General features: G+C 32.7%; 1 protein-coding gene across 1 annotated transcript in view; it reads left to right on the forward strand.

The window, feature by feature from the left end:
* LOC108732058 (beta-1,4-N-acetylgalactosaminyltransferase bre-4) overlaps positions 1-19,805 on the forward strand; it is a 125,004-nt gene that overhangs the window by 8,586 nt on the left and 96,613 nt on the right. The gene's annotated exons all lie outside the window — the stretch shown is intronic.

Raw genomic sequence — 19,805 nt, forward strand, 5'->3', positions numbered from 1 at the left:
AAAAATTATTGTAGTCTCGACGTTTTCGTATTAGGATTTTCGTCTCAAAATTACTTCAAGTAAATGTCCTTAAGAGGAAATGCGATAGTTGTGAGACACCCTGTATACGCGATATGTGCGTAAGTTTGAGAGAAATAGAAAAATAGGATAGAATGGCAGTTAAGAAAATTATCAATATATGAAATCAGAATATCTCGATGTATTTGTTTTTGGGAAAGTATTATTTACAATATTGATTACAGGTATATTACTGAAGTAAACAATTAATACAATTTCAAAATCAATATTGAGTAATTAAATATATTCAATTCACAAATATTTTACAATTATGAAATATCAGAATTAATTAAAATAATCCGTTTATTTCCGGTAATATAATTTCATTTTGATTTTTTGTTTACCTCTATATATAATATAATTTATCTATTCTTATTTTTCTACATGTAATTAAAGGTTAATCGCAAAGAGCAGAACCGTTATTGAACATAAATGCCAGTTTTTTTTCTATCAAAAAATTGATAAAGTGAAAGATGAGAACGTAACCGCGAATGGACGTTCCGCCAGGAAAATCAATATCGCGCCTGTAGCAAAACGAGAAGATAATTAACATAGAAAATTCCATCCAATTTACCGCGGTACTCCTCCGCAAGTTCGTCAATATATTCTCGGCAAACTTGCGAGTTCACCGTTCAGAAAAGACAGATAGGTAGTTAGATAGAAGATTTAGATTGAGTGCACGGGAAGTTTCATAAAGGGCATTAACAGAAAATTACAAAAGACTTTGTTAAAAGGATAGCAATAAATAAAAAATAAAAATTAAGAAATGATACAAAAGCGCTAAAAATTAGATAAGAATATCGAAAACTTGCATTGGAAGATGAGAAGAAAAGTGCCATTTTTTAAATTAAATAAGAGAATTCCTATATTTGATTAAAATCTTATGGCGTGTTTCACTAGCAGAGCTGGCACTCAGTGCACTTTAAAGCCGTTGTACACAAATCGATGTAAAGATGTACATTTAATAAAAATATAGAAACGAATTAAACCGCAAAATCCTCAATACATTTTATTGTGGTATTTGATAAAATATACATTGGGTATTTTATTAATTGAGATATCTCACTTTTACATTCAGATTAGTGTATAACAACTTTAATGTGCACTGAGTGCGCACCAGTTCTGCCAGTGAAAAACGTTATTCACACGTGTTTCTGTGTGAATTTATATAGTAGATATACATATCTGTAAATTGTGCGCCGAAACTTTTTCGGTCTTAAAACGCAATAATGAGAAGAATCAGAGCAATAATATCACTTTATTAAATTGACAGACAATTTAATAATTGTTGATGCTAATAAGCATCTCTGTATATTTTAATGATCAGATGTCAATGAGAATCTTAAATCTGTGAATAATTTTATTGCGAAAAATGTCTACCAGGAACTGCAGTTTGAACCCTTGGAACTCCCGACTTTCTAGGACGGGCGTTATATCAATTCGAGGTCATACCACCGAGGTACAATTATTTTTTATTAAAAGATATATATCCATTGGCTCTCAATCATTTGTGTGTGCGTTTTCAAAAGTTCGAAGGAACGAACGACATCCGTGAAGTGCTTTATACAAGAAGTACGTGGGCCATTAAGGAGGGAAAAGAGGCGCATTCCGCTTGTGTGGTTGATGGATACGCAATACGTGTTCGGCATTACGAGAGACGAAACTCGCGAAAGTACTCGCGAAATATTACTTCGGCGGTGGCTGTGGCGGCTGCGATGGCGAACCTACATAGTTTTCCGATAGAAACGTTCGTTCGTCTGTAATGTCCCCGGCGATGAAACCCAGCAATCGTTTTTATTTTAGGAATCGTTCCCCGACGTATGCTGAATTTTGCATGAGTAATCTCAAATTGTTTCCTGACATAGAGTTGTTATTTGAAAATACGTTAGACACGATATATTAAACACACTCTATGATATTAATAATTATCTCTTTTTAGTCTATATTTTTTTAATCTATATTTTAGAATATTTGATGGTATTAATTTTATGAGACTGATCTTTTAAAGAGTTATTACTCTCTAAATTCGTTGGAATAGAATCTCACTTTAAAGAAAATTAAGTCTGCAGGCTTGAAAAATAGTGACTCAATTTTTTATCTTTAACAGTTAGATTTCACTATTCAGACTGCGACAATTCACTTTAAGTTTTAAAGAGTACCTACTGAAACATAAAATAAAAATTTATTCGCTTTATTTTATTCTTATTATTTTATCATTTGAAGTATTTCAAAGACTTAATAATATTTTCCAATATCAATTGTAAATAAACACAGAATTTATTTTACGTGTCTACATATTTACAAACAGTAATATGTATATTATACGTTACTCTCTTTATTATTAAAGGCAGTAGTTTTATTCCGGTGCGGCTATTAAAAAAGAGAAAAAGATTTCGCGTTGGGAGCACTGCATATTTGGCAGTTAAACGAAATCCGTTGACCCATGTGGTGATACACATATACGGAGATTGTACAGGTAAGGGATCAGTTAACAATCTTTCGCTCATTTGCAGCGGTAAGCGCAACGGACGTTATTAGTTCCGGAGGCGGAAATGCCGCCGAATTCCCCATTGTTCCGCCGTTACAATTATCTGACCTCTCCACCCCCCTTACTTCTCTTTCCGACCACCCTCTTCCGCCAACAGTACGATCGGTACACATCTACATACATCTACACGCGTATATATCCTATCAACCCGGTAATTCGTTACGAGTGTGCCATTTAATTGGGGACCCCCGTTCACCTAATTACCTAGCTATCGCAACTGCCCTTTCCGTTCCAACCTCTTCTCCTGAATCTACGTTCAATCATCGATAATTGGTTATCCAGGAAACAGCACAACTCCTAGAGAGATATCTTTCCCCAAGGAAGAACTATTTCGAATTATAAGTAGAAATTAGACCTATAAGAATAAATAAGAGAAAGAATCCTATTTTCGGTTGAAGCAGACCTTGGTGTTTAATGATATTTATATATGTCTTTTACAAATATATTTTTCGGTTTTATAATATAGATTTGAAATTCTATATTGAAGATAATAATAAATTAAATATAGGACTGAAAAATGTATTTACAAAAATTTGCATATGATTATTATTAAATACCAAAATCCGCTTCGACCGAAAATAGAATTTTTTCTCTTAAAATATAATTATTTTGCTTTGTAACTGTCCGCCAGTATATCATACACTGAACCAAAACTGTACGTAAATACAATAAAATATTCATCAAATTAATGAAAATTGGTCCAATGAAGTCTCATGATGATTTAGGTTATAAAACTAAAATTATTAGAATTCATTACAAGAATGAATATGTAATTATATAAATGAATCCAGTTATTGTATCAATGAATTAACTACATTAAGTCGGACATTGATTAATGATCATTCATCGGATCAAAAATGACCAAAATTGTTTTCAGTTCATATATTCAGTTCGCATATGAATACGCGATAGTATGCAAGTTGAATGGGGACAGTAGCAATAAAGAGACGAATAAATTCAGTTTGATCTTTAAATGCATAAATCAGTAATTGCTCCGCTTTTAATATGATAATATTTAATTGTACATATGTACATTTTATATTTATATCTGTACATATATAAAATTATACATATATGCAATATTATATACCGACATATAAAACTAAATTTTGTAATAAAATATACATTTAATATTGTAAATTAAAATATGATTTATTAAAATGTATTATTACTTGAACTTAATTTTATTTAGATATAATTATTATTGCTTTTACTAGTGCTAATTACAACAACATTTAAACCAAAGCTGAAATTTCTTTGAAAATAAAATAAATTTGTGCGCGAGTAAAATAAAGTTTGGCAATAAAAAGAAATTTATCCGACACTTATTTCTGATAAGCTAACATAAGTTAGAAGCAGTGACGCGAGGAAGTAGAACACGATCTCTCGAAAGTTAGGGTTAAAGGACATTTCCCGAAACGATATATTTTCGATCTTATGCTCTACTGCACGATATCCTACGTATTTATACGGAAGAGACTATTCCGTATCCTCTGAACATTCCTGTACCACCTGTTTCTGTTGGTAATAATTAACAGTTAACTTAGATTTAGTGCCCACTGAACCATGTAACATTGGCTAATGTTCATTACTGGTTTCAGACTGTTTCGTAAAGCGTTGGTTATAATGGAGGTGCTTATGTCGATAAACTAAGTGTGCTTGTTGTGTGTAACAAAATACTTATTCATCGTGTTACAACATAGTATTACGTTTCTCTGTTCCACAATTTTGTTTTAATATTGGCTTGGCCACTATCTGTCCTATTATAATTTTTGAATAAACATATAATTTCTCATTATATTTCGTAACTTGAAAAAGTTTAATTTTTTATATATGTATACTTTATGAAATTTTTAATAATTTATTTTATCTAATTTTAACTATAATTTATTTTACCTATTTTTTAAATATTTCGATGCGAATGTTACTACAAAATTTTCGTTCTCTATCTGTTTATCGAATCGAACTCCGATTCTCACATTTCCTGTGCGCGAGAATCATTTCGAAAGGTTTAAATTTCGTTGCAAAAACGTCATTTTTCTGTTGCTTTTCATCACTAATTGCGATAGTTAGAGATCTAATGCAGGCGTTGTATTTTAAGTGGCGTTTGGACTGACAGGGGATTAATTTCAACAAGATTTCATGTTCTGCGTAGCACAGATGACTCTGCGAAACGCAGAAAAGTGGCTGTGCCGAGTTATCTCTTTTGTTACGTACACGATAGTACAATTCTGCGCGAGTATCGTTTCGTCTCGAATGTCCCTGATAACAATATAATTCCGGGCTGCTCTTTTCCCCGGGGACACAAGCTCGGATTAAACTCCCGCGTGTGGATTTTCCCGAAAAGCGCCATTCCCAACCTTTTCATGGACAAACTCGCCGCTTTACGTCGGTAACTACAAAATCATTTTCGAACCGAAAAGTTTCATCCAGATAGCAAAGTACTTCGTAAAATTATTTACTTTAATTATCTCGAAAGAGTGCTTTAAATAGTTATTCGGTTTAAACATATCGGTTGCCAAATCTGAAGATGAAATTATTCAATAATTTCGGAATATTGAATATTAGAAAGTTTAAATTGATAAGCACATCTATCTATATTAATAAAATATTAAAAATTTTATATTTTAATATATCGCGTGTACTTACTTTAATTAAAATTTTCAGTGTGCAGTGTAGTTCAAAGATTTAAGTTATTAATATAATATTATTTAATGTTATGCAACGTTAGTTAACTATTTAATATTAATTTTAAGTTCTAATAGATATACTTAATGCTGAAAATTAAAAAGATAAATTGAATATTAAATTATCTGTTCACTCTAGAAGAAGATTTATCTCATAATTTTCTTATAATTTAGAACTCTGTAATCGAGCGGTATCTTCTCCAGAGATTAAGCGTTTAAAAAAATTTCGAATCGTCGGAGGATTGTATTAGAACTGGAAGGAAATTGCGCCAGATTCACGACACGCTGTAATGTCGTTGAGCGAAAATTAATATTGAGCAAAATGCAATCGGCCTTGCCCGACTGGATTACAGAGTGAACCTATTGAGGCACAGCAGACTCCGAGAGACAGGGCGGTGCTGTATGCCGGGTTTAAACGAAACCCACGTAACGTTCTCCGGCCTCCCTTTATATTTTCCAGGACGTGTACAGCCATTCGAAAGCCGCTTTTCCATTCGCTCGTTCTGAATGGAGGGAGCCTTCTTATTCGCTCACACCGACTACTCACACAGGACCGAGGTGGTATGGTCCGTATAAGCTAGACTACTCCTATTGTATCACTGGAAATTCCGGTATCAGCCAGCCAGCGGAGATAAATATTACATTTTTACATATTACACCGAATATCTCGGGTGGTATCTACCAGACACAGAAGTTTCCATTCCTTTTGTATTTGCGGATTCTTTGAAGAGATGAAAGTCGATCTTTCCATGAGAAAAGTTTTGTCTAGCATATTATAATGTACATAATTCTCAAAACGAAACATGTCTATAAATATATGGCTTTGGAAATTTTTACTGTGAAATTTTTACCAAGATAGCTTCTAGAATTTTTTCGGGATACGAATAATTCTTTCAATACCATATATCATAAAAAAGGAAGAATGTTTGAGTATTATATAACTAAAATACTGATATTTGCACGTTAATTTCAATCTTTCAATACCATATTTATGGAATTTGTGCACTAAAACAAGGTTAGTTAGATCACATAATAAAGATTAGCTAGATTAGAGATCTCACATTTCATTCACTTATCAGTGGCATACTTGACACTGATATCAGTGATTATCTATTGATTCAGATTTAGAGAGTACAAAGGTGCCTAACTGTAATTAATATATCTGGTTTCAATCATTATCATTCATCTACCTTTCTGATAGTAAGGTAAATAAATCGGATAGAACGAGATAACAAGGTCCCGTTCCTGGTGAATTATTATTATTGCCACGGCAATGGGTTGGGAAGTTTGCCTAAGGAGGAGACTTCGTTCGGAAATGTATTTCCGTGCACTAATCTCTATCGTAGTGGTATGCGGGCTTGCGTTTTGCTTAACAAGAACACAGTAAAGGCATATCATTAGTTATCGTACGCGTACGTTGGGAACTACGTGTAGAAATTCGAAAGCGCTTATGTATCTACGCACGTATCGCGTCTAACGAGACTTCCTGTGCAGACAAGAAACAGAGCGAAGGAGCAATAAGGATCTGGGAAACGATTGCTCGAGGAAACGCAAATATCATTTACAGTCCGGCGCTCTCTCTCTCTTTTGCGGTTTATTCGCTGACATTATTGCGTGTAAAATAAAATATGTCGCGTTTTCTCCTACTACATTGCATAAGTTATCATTTATGATTATATCAAATAACTGATAATTGATTGTAGTCACGATTAAAAATATACAGTCTGATGATACATATTCATTATATTTACCTTGATGATATCACATTAGAGAGAAATTTATTCTAAATATTAATCGTCGTTGTAAATTTTCTGCACCAGATTATCCTTCTTATCTGTGGTACTGTCTAAATGATTAATAGCATCCATATGAGGAATTATTCAACGCCATAAATTTATGTAAATTCGCGAGCCAAACGAATTTGTCGGTCGATGGAAGGAACAAATTATTGCTGATCCAATGATCTCTAAATAATAACACGCTCGTGTGTACGTCGTTTAATTTACATCGTCATGCCGCTCAATATGCACTCCGCCCCAATCGATTCATCGCTCATTAATATCCCATTGATACAATAAATACGAATGCCATTAATATCGATGAGGCACTGATGCGCCCGGATGTTGAATTATGCGTTATTATAAATAGCGCACGTTATTCGACAATCGGGCGTCTAATTAGCAACCTGACGGCCGTCATTCCGCACCCGTAATGACTCGTCATGCGGAGATAATGATAACGGCAGCTTCGTGGGAGGTACGACGGTATTCCGTCTTACAGATAATGACCCCATCGCAGCCAAGCGGTGCGTTACAATGTAAATTATGCGCTGTGGCAGGTACGATGTCAACCGATCGTTGATCCCGAGCTTGCATTTGCCAGCAGGCGGTTGCTCTTTCTCCTGGATTGCGCGGTCATAATCATCGATATCGGGCCTCATAACGACCGCGGGCTTGCGGCAACAGCCGCTATTTTCGATCGTAAATATCCCACGTTGTCGTAAGATATTGCACGATGTCGTGTAATCGCGATACTTCTTGTCCCAACGCGGCTTTTACCATTGTCCTCAATATACATAAATATTAATATCTACCTTTATATTAATATAAGCATTTTTTTATAACATTATTTGTAGAATTTAATACAGAATTCAATGAATATTTCTTTAAAGAAATATTGTGATAAAACGATGAAATTATTAAATAAAATTCCGTTGACATTTTGTAAAAAAAATATTAATATTAATATTAATATTATCACAGATATAAAAGATAATTTAAAACAAATTTTAGAGCGAATTATTAATTAATCAGAAACGAACAGGAATAAATGAGGATTCGCTTAATTTTTAAATAATTAAAATGAATCTGCACGATATGTATTTTAAATGACCGAGTTTTCGAGTAAACCAACCGAAGGAAAAAATGAATTATGCAAGAGATATTTATGCAAAAATAATTTTTCTGAAATGACGAAGTAGCAAATGATCGACAGAAATGAGCTTATAATCGATGCGTAATCGATCCATTTCGCTCGAAATAATTGGTCTGGGATGATCATCACGAATTCGCTTTTTATTGCATAATATGATGCACGTGAAGTGGAATGCATCAGTATGACTACGGATTAATATATATTATTACATAGGCGGAAAATGTGGCATCAGATGAATTAATAAAGCAACATATTATACATATGTTTCTTTATATTCCGTTAAATTATATCCTGTGAAACATATCAAAATCTTAACAAATCTTATCAAATATTTACGAGAATAAATAAAACCGAAAGATCTGTTAATTCAGATTTGTTAAACTTCCTCCCCGAATTCTCTACTGAATATGATCTTTAAGAATCTCGAGCTAATAAAAATATTTATTGTTTCTATTTAATACAGAAACGTAGGAATTATTTCAATTACAAATCAGCCAAAAATTGATTGAATTTTTTTTCAATTAAATCTTGAGATCTGATTTTGCTATTTGTATCACAAATTTACTCCTGTCAACATATTTTTAATCTTAAAAGCTGAAGAGGCACAATTAATTCGAACGTCTACCATTAAATAACGTTGACTATTCTCTGGACTGTTTCGTGCTTCTTCTTTCTTTTAATAAATTACTAATTAATTTTACCTTGTCGTTGAAAACTATTAGAGGTGTTAGCCATTGGCAAAGTACATCGAATGGTACTTAAGTACTTTTCGAGGAGAATTGATCGCAGCTCGAAGCTTTTAATTACATTATCAATTGACTTCTCGTGACCGCCCATTCTTCCGCATTTCGCGGAATCGACGATTGCGGATGTGAGACTCCGATAAGTGTTTCCACCCGCTATCCGAATCCAAGGACCAAGTGACTCGTTTCGGTTGATTAACACGATTAATTACAGTTTAACTACTTTTCTCTAGTTCTGTGGTTTCACATAGAGAATTATAGAGAATTTAATGAGAAAGATGAAATAATGTTTGTGAAATTTAAATTTTATTGATATAAATTTACTGTATTATATTTTATATTAATGTTTCTTTTTATTAATTTTCAGATAATGATTAAAACTTCTATTTAAAGATACTGATTAAACTGAAATTAAAATTAACTAACCATTGATAAAATAATTGATGAATTAGTACTGTTACAAATGGAGCCAAAAACATTTTTAAATTGAATGTGATTATAACGTAGTTTTATCTTTAATATTACAGAGATATAAATTTTAAAAGCTTAAATAATTAGAGTCACGATATCACTTGATAATTCGCTTAACGACAGTGACTCTCTCTTGCTGGTGATGGCCTGGCCATCACCAGCATATCTGATATCATAATATTGATTTAGGATTCTATTTCATGGGTAAAAATCTTCCCCCTCTTAAAAGACATTCCAAAGTAGAAAGTGGGGTGAAGTTCACGCGGGGAGGGGGGAAGTTCTTGACTCTTCCATATATTATGGGACTGAACAATTAGTCGTGTGTCTGCTGTCATTCAGTTCTGTAGTAAATCAGTAAATCCATAGTAAATCAGCCAATTAATTGATCAGCTTATCAAATAGTTAAATCACACCTACAGCTGGTTATTACCTAATTTGATTTCTGTCTATTAAAGGAGATATTAAAGGTAAATTTAATTTTAATTTTAATTTGGTTTCAAATTATATATTTTTGGTTCTCTAGCTTAAATAGGCGTGGTAATTATAGCGCAGAGTTGTGCATCTGCTCTCCGTGTAAAAAATTCAGCCAAATTAAAATCCAGCCAAAAACATCAGATTTTATTTGATTTTCATCTCTTGGAAGGCAATGGCAAAAGGCGTTGGGAATATCTTTATCATAAGAATCTCTCCTAATGGACTGTTTGGAATCAGCATTAAACTATAAATTCCATATATTTGCATAAACTATAAAAGGTGCACACTACGGATATATGCAGAAGAGATTTGATAAGAGATTAAGGATAAAAGAGGGAGAAAGAGAACTCAAATAGTTTTAATTTGGAATTCGTTCATTGCTGAGGAACGTGGTGAACAATTTAAGCTTAAGAAATTAATTTGAAATGAGATTATATAGTTTATTGCCAAAGTGTGGCAAACAAATTGTCGCTGACAAAGAATATAACAACAGAGTTTCCATTAATTAATTAATTTCGGCGAATTTATCAAATAATTAATAGATGAACAAAAAACGTAGACACCGAGTCCAAATTAAAAGAATCAGATATCAAATTTAACAGAGTTTAATTCTTAAACAAAATCTTTTCTTGAAACTATTCCAGTTTGAAAATCCGATCGAATCGTGTTCTAAATTCGTTATATTAAAACCACAAATTATTAGCTAATTTTAATCGATAGATTACTCATTCAAATTATATATAAAATAATTAAAAGAAGTGATTCTTCCGGTATTTAAAATATAAAATTTTTTAATGGAAAAATTTAATTATATAAAAAATGAATAATCAGAGTTGGGCTTTTGAGATATTAAACAAATATTAAATTGAAATACAGACAATTAAGAGTATTAATTATATAATACAAATTTATCCACCTCGAGTAAATTACTTAAATGTATTGAACCAAAAAGGGATAAATAAATCTTTTAGTTCGTAATGTAAATTTCACAGCGATGGAATGCTTAAAAGTTGTACACAAAAATGAACAGTAACAAAGATGAGTATAAGAGATGGACAAATAAAACTTTTCATATGTACACTTTGTAACAATATGTATATAATTTCTTCTTTATTTATATAATATATTTATTAATTCTCTAATAATATAGAAAATTTCAATTTATATATAAGGACAGAAAATTGATCAAATTCGAATGAATATTACCCGCTATTGTAAAGCCGTTATTGGTAAAGCGATAAAATAAAATAAATTTTTTTTTATTTACGTATAATAAAACCTTTAAATCTTATAAGTTTTTTACCAGAATATAAGAGAGACAGAGTTTCTGTGATCTAAGGGGATAAAAGTTCTCATTATCAGAACATTCTTTCCCATCAAGAGATCATTGTTGTGTGTTATCCGGAACTACGAAATGAAGAGATTGTTTCGGTTTCCGATATCATCTGACTATCTCGAAAAAAACCCCGGTTGTAAATTGGCTCGCCTCCAAGATACCTCGTCAGCAGCTGAGGGACTTAGAGAAGGGATGACGACGAGAGGGAGGATTGGTGGGTGGCGTGAAAGCGGAGTCGAGTGGGAATATATATTTTCCTTATCAGTTTTTGCACGGAGAGAGCTCGAACGCCCGCACACACACACGACTAGTCCTGGGTCGACGGCCAAATTTAAAGCCCGTATTACGCGGATCAGCGAGATATTTTATAGAACGAGACCAAAGGACGCCGCCGTCGTCGAGACGGTCATATATACATATGTGTATGTTCATCGCGATGAGATAACGGAAAGCGAAGGACTAAAAAGCTGAATCACTTCTTATACATAACGACTGCATTGTATTCCATTCTTATTTCCAGATATCAAAGCACTATTTATTAATCTTTATGTTATCGGTGCACATTATTTCGCAGCACAATTTCACGGATATTACGGATACAAAATATGTCAAAATACTATTTTAGTTGAACAATTACTAGTTTTCTGGATGTTCTAATTTAATATTCAAACAAAGAAACATTGAGTTCTTTCAGAAGAGAAATGTTGCTGAGAACAAAATATCTCTATAAAAACGTAGAAAAAAGGATCTCTTTTTATAAATTTTTTGTTACGAATTAAGATTGAGACGTTACAATGAAAGATCTTTTAGTTACTCTGAGTTGAACTGAGACTCTCTGCGAAGATTTCCCGATTTGTCGAACTAAATACCGGCACGAATTCGCAAGTTGGTTTTATTATATCTCAACGATTCTTGAAAACGTTACTTCAACGGCGCTCGCTCTAAATAATTGTCGGAATTAACGAAAGCACTCGCGCTAATTGCGATGGTAATTGTAGTCGTGGGAATTATGCGTGCAGCACACAACTCTCCCATCTCCCGTCTCGTCTCGTAGAGGTTGAAATTACAGTCCAGACTAATACAATGAGTAATATTCTAGATCATGAGGTTTGTTACCGTAGTAGATGTTTACTGATACGAAAATGGAAAAATGTGCGGGTCGACGCGGTTTAATTCCAACATCAAGTTGTTCTTTCCTGTGACATTAACTAATAATGTTGAACGCGGGGCTTCAACAGACCTATTAGAAAACGGGAACGTCTTTCGTTGTATTATATGTAGTCTAAAAAAGAAGTTGAAGTAACATTTAAATAAAAATAAGACTAAAATGATATAATATATAATAATAATTTGATAAAATAAAATATAAAAATATTTAAAAAATAAAATATAATGTATATGTATATATAAAATTTAAGAATAATATATAATATAATATAGCACTTAATATAATATATGTGCTGTTCCTGAGGGAAAAGGAGATTTATATAGACTTAAGTGAAAATTAATTTCTCCGAGAAAATCATTAAATTAAACCTACAAGTTTCTGCCTAGGTCATCGCAAATGGCAAATGAGTTCAGATCGTTGTGTTAAAAATGGAAGCAGTCGGCTCTACACAGAACTTGATTTAAAGTGGCGGATGTCAGGTTGCATTGTCTTTTCTAAGGGGCTGCACGACAGAGGTGCTAGCGCGGTCTCATACATTCCACGCCCTAAGGTGCATTCCGCGTCTCGGCTCTTCATACTTGACACCTCGGTCATGCATAATACAATGTGCATCTAGCAATACCGTATCACTATCCTTTAGAACCCTACAGGTCTCTACTTTTCACTATTTCTTTCTATCGTTGTATTATACTTTTATTCTGAAAATTTTGACAAATTCTTTTGCGATTGTCTGTAATGATAGATTCATGAATGTTGATGTTGTAATATTTGTCGATATCTTATAAAAATACGTAAGATATTTCAGAAAAAGCAAAATAAGTCTGCGTTCATTTTTTTTAAATATAATATATTATATTAATATTAATGAGAAAAGTATTTGCCTCAAATATATTTATACATATTTTACATATTTTTAATTTGTGCATTTGAATAATTCGTGCACGTGAATTTCTTGGAATTTTTATAAGTTAAACTTTTTCACAAATTTGATTGAAATATATAAAAGATCGTTATCGTGTAATTCGTAATTATACGTAAAGATACAATTAAAAAAGTTCCAGATCATAGTAGAGTTTCAAAGTTAATTTTTTTTATTGCTTTCTTTAGCCCTTTTCGGAATTAGCTTAACTTTACACTCATATTCCTCGACCGTTCGAGTGAGGGATTAATGAAAATTTGGTACCGGTGGGGGATTAAAGGATTTGATTCAGAGGCGTGTGAAGTGATGGGACCGATGTACGAGCCTGGCACCTGAAGAGACGGTGCACCGGACGCGAAGTGAATATTCCCGTGAGAACTTCACCGAGCGCGCGACGTCTAGTCGCGTCGCTAGCCGTCGACATTTCGCGACGTGTGCACTCGCCGTAGAGATGCACCGTGCGGACAGCTCCGACATTGCATTAATTGGAGAGAAGTCTGTATCTGCAAATGGATCGGTATTCCTGCGGAAAGGACACTGTGCGATGATCGCGTCTAAACCGGATAAAATTTTTATCGTTGAAACGCCGTCGCAACATGTGACACATAAATCACGAATGTGTTTGCACCAAGAAAAATTTTTAAGTTACAAGATGATGGATTGTATCATAAATTTTGTCTAAAATTTTAATGTGACCAACGAAAAGTAGGTAACTTAAAAAGTTCAAAGATAATGTATTACTTAATTATTTAAAAAAAATTTTAACAATGATACATAGGAGTTTCTCAAATTTATAAATTTAGTCTACACATTTTTTTCCTGTTTTCACATATTTTTGCGCATAAAATATTGTTAGTAATTGAACAGGAAATCTATTTAAAATACGCTGTCTTTTGTAACTTATTATCCTTTAACTTATTCTATAAACAGGCTTTGTGTCCTGTATACACTGTTAGATATTAAAGGAGTAATGATAACTCAATCTTGAATTAAATAATATTTCATTGTTTTCCAAATAAAATGATACAAATTTACATTTTAACTTCCATTTGTATTAAAATGTAAACCATTTCTCATTTCTGTGATTATTGTTAAAGTAAACAACGTCCATATTATGTAAGTATTTCGTAAATAATAAATTAAATTTGCATCATATTTAATACATTTTCTTGAGTTAAATTAACTGCATTATTTCAGTTAAATTAATAACATATTGAATAAAAGCAATGGTTACTTAAAGAAATGATTAAAAATAACTCAAATTATATAATTTGATATCACGACAGTGTATCATAACAGTGTATATAGTAAAGCAGTAGAATAGTATTAATGCACGATTAAATCAATCTTCTCACATTTACAATTCTTGCTCGCTTTAGCAAGCAATTAGTCGCGCGAATGAAGTTTTTGCCTAAACGAGTGAACTTTTTTATCGTTCGCCGTTTAATTACACCCGGCTGGTTGGAAATACCGTCCGGAATGACGTCCGGCACGCCGGCCTCTGACCGCGCAAGATTTCGCAGAGATACGTCAAGCGTACTTTTCGCGAAGCGTGGAACAGGATTTGCCTGTCAGCTTCGTCGCTAAACGCGAACGCGACGATCGCGATAAGTCACGAGTGTACTCGCACTCTTGCGCGACAAATAAAGCGCACAAGCACAAGTTTCCTATACACAAGTTCGACGTACGATATATCGAAAAAGTCGTTAAACTTTCTTGTAAACTTAGAGAGATTTTGATTCGAAATCTTTTCTTATTTCATCTTGTTTCTCTCTCCATGTTTTTAATAATTTTGATAATTTAATGAATTTTTATTCCATTAATTCTTTTCTTATTTTATTATATTTTTATGTAAAAATAATTTTTTATCCCATAAATATAAGTATATATTTGCGTATATATTTTGTAAAAAAATTATTATAGATTATATTATTAGAACATTTCATTAACCTCAAACTTTCTTGAACGATGTAATTATTTTATTTTAATATTTGCTTTTTTATTTGGAAATATTAATTTTGAAAGTGTTGTGAAACTAATGGCTGTTTGCGAGCATGACAGGCAAAATTCTCTACAATGACGGAAAATTTCAGCAACGTTGAGTGGAAGGGGACTTCGTTCGTTATTAATCAGTCGAGCAGAAACCAGAATAGTGACACAAACAATAAACGACAGAGAAAAAAAAGAGATTGGAGAATTTTCATGTATTTGCGTTCGAAACTGTCGGACATGTTTGATATTAGTGCAGGTATAGTTGCGTGATGTCGAATGAGAAGTTGACATTGTAGCGCACGATAGCAGTAACCTGTTTGCGTGTACAAGAGAACGCGTATACAATCGCGCTTTGTTCGCCTTGAAAATGCCAGTTTTGACCATACCGTGACTAACGACGAGTTGGGAAATTGGGATATCCTACGGGGTTTTTTTTTACGTTGGAGATGGGAATGTGTCGGATGAAAATTGAAATATATGACTAATCCCGCACGGCTTTGACTGTCTGAATATTCAAGAGAGTCGATGAAAATAATAGAACCTACCAAATATCTTTGTAAAAATTTATTTTCAGATTCGTATTCTAAAAATAATTTTATTGAACTATTAAAATAATTATGTAGAAAATACAAGCACGATATTGCAAAAAGTTTTGACATTCTAACAATCAGCGTGAGCATCCACAATTATTTTGATGGTTTAACAATATCATTTTCAGATCTGTAACTAAATTATAGATATACTTCAGCAAAATTGTTTTTTTCTGTGTACTTATTTGCAAATAAAAAAGATAAAAATATATTCTCAAAGCCAGATATTTTTTACGCAATGTTTTCTTCTCAATTTATATTCTTCTCAACTCTAGGTCGACTTATGTTAATCAGAACACTCAATTCGTTAATCAATGTATCGTTATGTTCTTTTTATCAAAAATATTAAAATTATAAATAGAAATTAAATTGATAAGAATAAATCAAAGAGAAAGAATTCTATGTTTGATCGAAATTTTGATACTTGGTAATATTCAAATTTTTGTAAATTTATTTTTTTCTGTAGTTCTATAAACTGCATGCCAATTTGGTTTGCCGGACATGAAACGTAATCGCGAACTAAAGCTGAAATATTAATATTTCAAATCAAATTGATCGTCAATTTAATAATGATGCTAGTGTAAGTATTTTAAGAATCCTGTAAAGAATTTTATGTACCTCAACCAGGATTTGAACCTGGAGCTCTTGATTTAGAAATATTAGAATATCAATAGCTTTCAAATTATAGTTACCTGAAAGTTAAATTTCAAAATCAAATTTTTCGCTAAATAAATTTCTAGAAATGTCAGATGAAAAATTCTCTTTATTTAATTCTAAATTGGTTTTAACTTTATAAAATTTAATGCATACATAATTGAAGGGATGGGCGGAATGAAGGTCTAATTACAAAATCTTGATTTTAATAAAAATTAAAATAATTAGCTACTTTTTTATTATACACAAATGGATACAGTATCAAATGAATTTATGTAATGTCTTTAAGAAGTTGCATGTTATAATACTTCTTTATTATGATCAATATTATATAAAAAAAACTAATTTCCGGAAAAAGGACTTAAGTAGAATTGTGTCTTTATTCCACTAATCACACCTCAATTGCTAAAATATATTGTACAATAATATCTAATCCTATACACGAAGAGAATTTTTTCTTTGAATTTACCTTGAAAATATGACAATTGTGGGACAATATTGTATTTTGAAGAATTTTAATGTAAATCTCTCTCATTCATTAATAAAATACAATAAAGTATAAAATAAGTTTGATCAATTTTACTGAAGTGCATGGTAAAAGTCTTTAAAATATTGATTTGTACCACAACTACCTATATTTTCAAGGTAAATATTAAAAGAAAATTTTCTCCGTGTAAAGATTTTAAATATGTAGTGACAATGTTCAGAAGTTTTTAAGGAATATTAAGACAATAGACATTTGATAAGAAAGTACGACTTTTAATAAATTCTGAAATGATATAGTACGGATGGTTCGTTAGGGACTTTCAACGAGCGAAAAGATGCACAATAGGTCTACCGAGAGCAATTTGCGAGATTTTGTGCTATACATTCGGACGCATCCATGCTTTTTTTATTAGGTCCGACTTGATTCTCCGGGCTCCCTGCTTTTCCTACAGTGATTCGAGCCAAAACCGACAAACTGTCCGCCTCGGTAGTCTCGAAAGTTTTTAACGCCGCGAGAGACAGGTCGAATAGGAAAGCTGCCGCAAAATAGGATTTGGGAGGTAGGAGTTTCCGGGGATTTGAGCGAAAGAAGCGCTTTTGTGAGCGCGTAATACAACGCGAGTAAGCGCGCGCGCGCGCGCGTAATGCATTCTTCCTAATCTGCCGAGTTCTGTCGTTTTATATGCACGTACGCATTGTTTTCCGAGTGAGGAAAGACACGTTCGCGCAATATCGCGAAGCAAATTCAAAAGCTCGTAGTAGAGCAATAACTCTGCTACATACATTCATATTTGCTGAAAATTTTCAAACACATGTCCTATATGCTCCCGTGAAACAAAAGATGTTACAATGTTTAATGAAATTTTTAAGAAACATTAATGCGGGGTCTACAATAGAAATCGTAACGGTCATAGGGTCTTAAATCGTAGAAAATTGACCAATCACAGTCGATTATTCTTTTCATATTCGACTGTGATTGGTTAATTTTCTACGACTTAAGACCCTACGACCGCTACGACTTCTATTGTAGACCCCGCATAAGACAATGGAAATATATACTCTCTAAATCTGAATCAGTGGATAATCACTGATATCAGTGCCAAGTATGCCACTGGTAATCAGTAAATGAAATGTGAAATCCCTAACCTAGCTGATCTTTATTATGTGATCTAACCAATCTTGTTTTAGTGCATAAATTCAATAAATATGGAATTGGAAGATTGAAATTAACATGCAAATATCAGTATTTTAGTTATATAATGCTCGAATATTCTTTCTTTTTTAATTGAACTTCACTGATTATCAGTGCCAAGTATGCTACTGGGTAATGAGTGACTATCTACTGATTCAGATTTAGAGAGTATAAAAGAAAATACATGACTTTTAGTGAACTCTGAAATTAATAGCACGGACGGTTTGTTAGGGACTTTCCAATAGCGAAGTAAATATTTAAGCAAGCTGTTTGGCGAATGATGAGAGATATTATCGTGCTACGATTGACGTAGTAAAGACGTAGAAATCACGAAATACATTTTCGTACAATACCGTAACGATAAACATTCGACGAGATTGATTTTTATCGGTTTGCCTTTGACGACGAAGGTCGTATATTTTTCATACGTATCCTTTCATATTTTAATTTCACGCAGGAAACGTAGTCAAACGCAGCAGACCGAGGATTTCGTGCACTGTCGCGTTTTGCATTTGCTAAGGCTGCCACGTCGTATTCAAAGTCGCGGATGTGCAACAATGCCGCCCGCTCTAATTTAATGTGCAACGAACCCTTTTTGTCGCTACCTCTTTGTACCTTCGGGAGAATAATAAAAGATCCTGAATTATTGAAAATACTTCTTCGTATCATTATTCGTACCTACTGACACACATCTTTATTCGAAACATCCTTTCTCAAAAAAAAAAAAAAAAAAAAAAAAAAAAAAAAAAAAAAAAATAATCAGTTCATTTGAACTTTAACTTTGGAAGCAAAAACGTGTAAATTTTTCTAACAAGAAACACGTGTTCTTTTTTATCTTCAATTACAGAAAAAAATTGATTGTATAAATTGGAAATATTAGTAGATTCAAAAAGCTACAAATTAGGTACGTACAGTTAAATTTATTAAACATTCTAGTTTATTAAACATTCGAAATAATAAAAAATCAATTACGATAAGAATTTTGACTAACATGATTAGAATACATTTTGTTTGTATTTTTTGTTCACTCTAAAAAATATGGGTGTGGCTTTGATACCGTCTTAGGTAACAATCTTAAGATGTCACGAACCAATCAGAGGGCCGTATTAGCATCTTAAGACATTACTTAAGACGAGCTTGAAATAAGAACAGATTATGAATACCGGCCTATATAATTCTCACTCTGTTGATATTAATATTAACATGGTGTATAAAATATTGATCAATTTTGTTTGAATAAAGTTAATAGTTTTCGCGAAAAAATTTGTAAAAATAGGTATTTTTTTTACCCTTCTGGGTAAAAATCCTCCTCCCCCTTTAACTCCACGCCTATTTATTCAGCGCAGAAAAGCAATCGATGTAAATTGATCGCTAACCAAAATAGAATTTCGCAAAACTATGTTTTATGAATCTCGGTTAGACTCTTAACGTACTCGGGGAATTACTGCGACCCCCATCTGCACTTTCCAGGTAACCATATCCTAAATCGTCGATCGCAGCCATAAAAACCGCCGCTTTTACGTACGGGTAATCCGGAGCGCGCTGAATTGACTC

Source organism: Mycetomoellerius zeteki, unplaced genomic scaffold (assembly GCF_001594055.1).
Source record: "Mycetomoellerius zeteki isolate Tzet28-1 unplaced genomic scaffold, Tzet1.0 scaffold145, whole genome shotgun sequence".
Taxonomy (NCBI): Eukaryota; Metazoa; Arthropoda; class Insecta; order Hymenoptera; family Formicidae; genus Mycetomoellerius; species Mycetomoellerius zeteki.